The sequence below is a fragment of the Chrysochloris asiatica genome, unplaced genomic scaffold, assembly GCF_000296735.1.
Source record: "Chrysochloris asiatica unplaced genomic scaffold, ChrAsi1.0 scaffold00177, whole genome shotgun sequence".
NCBI classification, from domain to species: domain Eukaryota; kingdom Metazoa; phylum Chordata; class Mammalia; order Afrosoricida; family Chrysochloridae; genus Chrysochloris; species Chrysochloris asiatica.
Genome location: NW_006408695.1, coordinates 2,370,999 through 2,376,569, shown reverse-complemented (window position 1 = coordinate 2,376,569; position 5,571 = coordinate 2,370,999). Strand labels below are relative to the sequence as shown.

At 40.4% G+C, this 5,571-nt stretch overlaps 1 pseudogene; it reads left to right on the top strand.

The window, feature by feature from the left end:
* Positions 1-202: 202 nt before the first annotated feature.
* LOC102832803 lies at positions 203-1,015 on the top strand (annotated as a pseudogene).
* The last annotated feature ends 4,556 nt before the right edge of the window (positions 1,016-5,571 follow it).

Genomic DNA, 5,571 nt, shown 5'->3' with positions numbered 1-5,571 from the left:
TTCACGGAATACACAGACTATCAAATATTTTGAAAACTACACAAATAAAAGTAGACAAAATAGATGATTGGTACATACTAAAAATTAAAAAAATATATATGTACACCAAAAGACTTCACCAGAGGATCCTTGTGAAGCCTCAGCCGGCTAGACTTCCATGCTTTCCACCCACCGGTAGGCGCGACACTGAGACTCCGCCACCATGTTCGGGGCGTGCTTGGTCCAGGACTCCATCCTGAAGAAAGTGTTAGAGGCACTGAAGGACCTCATCAATGAGGCCTGCTGGGATATCAGCTCAGGAGGCTTGAAATTGCAGAGTATGGACTCGTCCCACGTCTCCCTTGTGCAGCTCACTCTGCGCTCTGAAGGCTTCGACATCTACCGCTGCGACCGCAACCTAGCCATGGGCGTGAACCTCACCAGCATGTCCAAAATACTGAAATGTGCTGGCAATGAAGACATCATTACACTAAGGGCTGAAGATTATGTGGACACCTTGGCACTAGTATTTGAAGCACCAAACCAAGAAAAAGTTTCAGACTATGAAATGAAGTTAATGGATTTAGATGTTGAACAACTTGGAATTCCAAAACAAGAGTACAGCTGTGCAGTAAAGATGCCTTCTGGTGAATTTGCATGTATATGCCGAGATCTCAGTCATATTGGTTATGCTGTTGTCATTTGCTATGCAAAAGATGGAGTGAAATTTTCTGCAAGTGGAGAACTTGGAAATGGAAACATTAAATTATCACAAACAAGTAATGTTGATAAAGAGGAGGAGGCAGTTACCATAGAGTTGAATGAACCAGTTCAGCTAACTTTTGCACTTAGATACATGAACTTCTTTACAAAAGCCACACCATTGTCTGCTACAGTGACATTCAGTATGTCTGCTGATGTATCCCTTGTTGTAGAGTATAAAATTGCTGATATGGGACACTTAAAGTACTATTTGGCTCCCAAGATTGAAGATGAAGAAGCATCTTGGACACACTTTAAAATCCAAGAAAATTAACAAAGCTCTTTGAGAACTGCTTGAGATACAACCATATACACTTAAGTCTCTCTGTCACCAAATTTGTACCTCTGAATACATATGTAGATATTTTCTGTAAATAACCCATTTTTTTTTCCTACTCTATAAAATTTGTCTAAAGAATAAAAGTCCAAAGTCAAATCTGCTCTTGTTAACTTAGAAATATTTCTGCCTTATCTAGAAATACTCTTAGGCTTTTTATAATCAAAGGGTCTTAACTAAATACAGTTTTTAAATTAAGAGTGTTTTCAATTTAAATAAAGTTATCTGAATTTCAAATGTCGCAAGACTGCCTTCATTTGGACCAGCATTGAATAGTCTTAAGGACTATTCAGCTAAATCATTCTTCCACGTTAATGTGTTTATTTATTTTTCTGTCTAGAAAGTCTGATAAAAATAAATTATGGAGATAACAATAAAATAAAAATATTTCAAATACAATAGAGTGGAAACCTGTGGTAACTTAGTTTGGGGATTCACATGCCAAATTTACTTTATTTTGGTATTCCCAAGTTGAGCTCAAGTAATGAATATGGGAAAGAGAACAAATAAAACATTTTATCATTTTAATTGGCAAAAATTAACAGAAGTTTGGTGTATCAAAAGTTGTATGGGCTTTATAAGACTAACATTGTAACTAGGGAATCTTTTAAAGAGTCCTGGAAATTTTGATAGATCGGTGATAAAACTCAAGTAGTTTTTGGTAAAGGAATTGCTTTAGTATTTGAGTATTCTTGTTTGGAGCTCCTTTGAAGTATGTTAGATCCAACCAAGAAAGTGGCAGTTGAGAAGGAAGACTAGTAAGAATATATTCAGTTGCTTTGCTGCAAGGTTGCAAATTGGCATGCTGTGTATTGAGAATTGCTTTATCATTGTCTTTTTTTTCCAGTGAATTTTGTATTTGGTAGCTTAAATGACTTTGTTCTTGTGGTATTTGGACTGAATTTTTGTTATTGGACATTAAAACTCCCTGAATCCTGAAGGTAACTAAAATTTTTCTTATCGTGTGCTTGTGTGGGGAGAATTTGCTGCAAAAGTACTGGATGGAACATTTGTGAGTGACAACACATCTACTAGATTGTGTACATGGCTACTAAGACCAGTACATATTTGTTAAGACTTCCCCAACTGTACTTTATTGTACATAAGTTAAACTTTAATAAACCTGACTTTTAAACAGCAAAAAAAAAAAAAAAAAAAGACTTCACCAGAACACTAAAAAGGGAACCCACAGAATGGGGAAAAACCTTTTGCAATAACTCATCAGACAAGGGACTCATTTCTAAAATACACAGGAAAATACAACACTTCTACAAGAAAAAGACAAATAGCCCAATTAAAAAATGGGTCCAGGACATGAACACACACTTCACCAAGGAGGAGATCCAGGCAGCCAACAAACATATGAAGAAATGTTCATGATCACTAGTCATTAGAGAGATGCAAATCAAAACAACAATGAGATATCATCTCACACCAGCAATAACAGCAAAGATCAAAAAAGTAGAGGACAATAAATGCTGGCAATGATGTGGCGAGACTGGGACACTCCTGCATTGCTGGTGGGATTGTAAAATGATCCAACCTCTCTGGAAAGCAATATGGCATTTCCTCAGAAGGTTGGAAATAGAAATATCTTACAATCCAGCAATTCCTTTACTTGGTATTTATCCACAAGAAATATGAGCCAAAACATGAGTAGATATATGCACACCAATGTTCATAACAGCACTATTTACAATAGCAAACAGATGGAGACAGCCAAAGAGCCCATCAACTGAAGAATGGATAAACAAACTGTGGTACATACACACAATGGAATATTTTGCTACCTTGAAGAATAACAAAGAAGCTGTAAGCCACCGTATAACATGGATAAAGCTTGAGAACATTATGTTGAGTGAAAATAGTCAATCACAAAAGGAGAAATACTGCATAGGACCACTACTGTAAGAGACTAAAAAAAGGACACATACTAAAGTGGGAGAGGTTCTTTGTTGGTTACAGGGAGATGGGGAGTGGGGTGAGGGGAGGAAGGGGAAGGTGCACAGGGTAGGAAACAGATACTGGATAGTTTGGGTGATAGGGAGAGGGCAATACACAAGAAGGGGGAGGGGAATGGAAGAACAAGTTGGATGGGAAAACAATTAGGCAGGTTTGAATGGGCTAAGTGGGACAGAGGTAAATAATGTATGCACAACCTTGGAACAACCGGGCTCTGGGATACAGAGATTGAGACATGGATGGAATGGGCAAAAGGGGAGAGATAATGTTAAGGTGCTTGGCTATCTTTTGAATCTTTGTTTTCCTGGCATACCATTATAAAATAAACACTTGAGGGGGAGAGAAAGGAATAGCCAGAAATATCACCATAGAAAGCTTGTAAGTCTGTCTTCTGCCTATAACTGACTGGAATACCTAAGATTGGGCTACAATGTGCCCAGTGAAGGAGGCTTCTTGCAGAGCCTCTGCATTACATAAAACCATAGGTAGAATCTTGAACCCCATCCAGAATCTTTAGAGGTGGGGAATTTCCACTTGAAAGGACAAGCAGACCAGCCTGGAGTGGCTAGAAGAATAGGAAATATTTCTTGAAAGAAAGACCGAGAGGAAAAATACAAAACAATATAGGCAGTCCGACTGATTACTACATGAACAAGCAAGTTGCTTGCCCAGGAGACATCAAGGCAAGTGGCCCAGACCACTCAGGGCAAATCCTTTTCCAAGACTAAGAATCAATGGGAATACAAGAGCAGATATGCTCTCTGTTTGGAGACCACATTCATCACCAATAAGAAGTGAGGGAAAAACAGCAATGAAGCTGTGAGCTAAGCCCTACAAGGTTCAATAGACTCCTGTGAACCCAGCAGTGTGACAAGACCTGGGTACTCTTGCACCCAGAGTCAGTGACTTAGCCACAAAGGACTACAGTGTAGAGTGAAGCGTCCATCTGATAAGAAGAGAGGGCATATGCATAAGAACACCCACATTTGCAGATAACACCTGCTTAACCTGGCTTCAAGGACTGGATCAGAGAGCAACTAAAAGAAAAAAGAAGAGGTAAAAAAGAGTAAGCTGATACAATTTGATGAATTTGATCTACACCTATGGATGTAGTAGCTCAAAAGAGGGAACAAATCTTTACAGCGAGGATCATTCCCACCCCCTCACCCCCATATACAGAATAAAAAGGGATCAGCAACTTGGACATTGGCTACCCAAAATGAGGGGTCTACAAAGACAAGAAGTGACTGGCTTACAAGCTTTCACGAGGGAGCCTAGATCCAGAGTGCGCAGAGGAAGGTAGAACACTGAGTAGAATACAATCTGTCTGTGCGGGGCTGATGAAAAGAGATGAGGATAGGTCTCTTGTGGTACAATAGTGAATAACTGTTATCAGGACTGACTGTGAGGGTTGGAAATGTAAAGGTAGACATTTTGTAGCAAAAGGAGGGGAATGACTGACTTTGCAGTACAGGATCAGAGGTCCCTGGGACGATCAAGTGAGAAGAGCTGAGTACAGGACCCTATCCAGAGAAACAGTGATGCCAGAGATGGAGGCAGAGATGATGACATGGAGGGATGGAGCGGCTGGGACCCTAGACCCAGAGAGGGAGAAGGGCTGTATGCTGACATCTAGGGGGCAGGCTTGCAGGGTATACCCTTTGGTTGTTTGATGATGCGTTGAGGGGATTGTAACCATGGCAACGAAATGATGTACGATAGGATGAATGTAAAGCTAATGTTGTCACATGGAAACTATCACATAATTCACAATAAAACGTTAAAAAAAAAAGTAGAAAGGAAACAAAGGTGTGGGCTATTGCATTAAATTGCAAAGATGGTTTGAACTGTAATGTCAGTGGTTCAAGTTCACCAGATGCTCCTTAAAAACCCTATACAGGATTGCTATGAGTCAGAAGTGACTTCAAGTCACTTAATGACAACAATAACCAATAAAAAGTAGGTAAATTGGGGAGAACAAAAAAGATGGCGTACCTGGTGGGAATTCAGTAGAGTTCCACCAGCAACAACACAGAATACCCAAACAAGCAGACTCAGGGGATGGTTCCAGAACTCTGAACCACATATAAAGGAATATTTAGAAGGTTGGAAGACTTACAGCTGAGGAATTTGTGGCAGAAGCAAGAAATCCATTGCTTTCTAGTCCGGGATGCTCAGCTGCTCCAGGAGCCGCCATCTTGGGTGAGACCAAGTGGGGGAAGGATCGGAGCGGCCATAGATGCCTGGTAGAACCACAGAGATAAAGGTGCGGACATTCTTTTCTTTTGGTAGCTGTTCATTGGTCCCTTGCTGTCTGAGCACCTCCATTCTGGTGACTATAGGGGTGCCTGAGCTAGTGGGCAACCCAGACCCACCCTCGGAGGGTTCTACTACGCATGTGCACAGATCTCCTAAAAATTTAACGAGACAGTTTCCAATTAAAACCAAACGGCCACAGCTGGCCCTGAAGTGTTTACAATGAGAAAAAAAAAGCCTGAACGGGGATTGTGGAGCAGGACAAGCAGACAAAA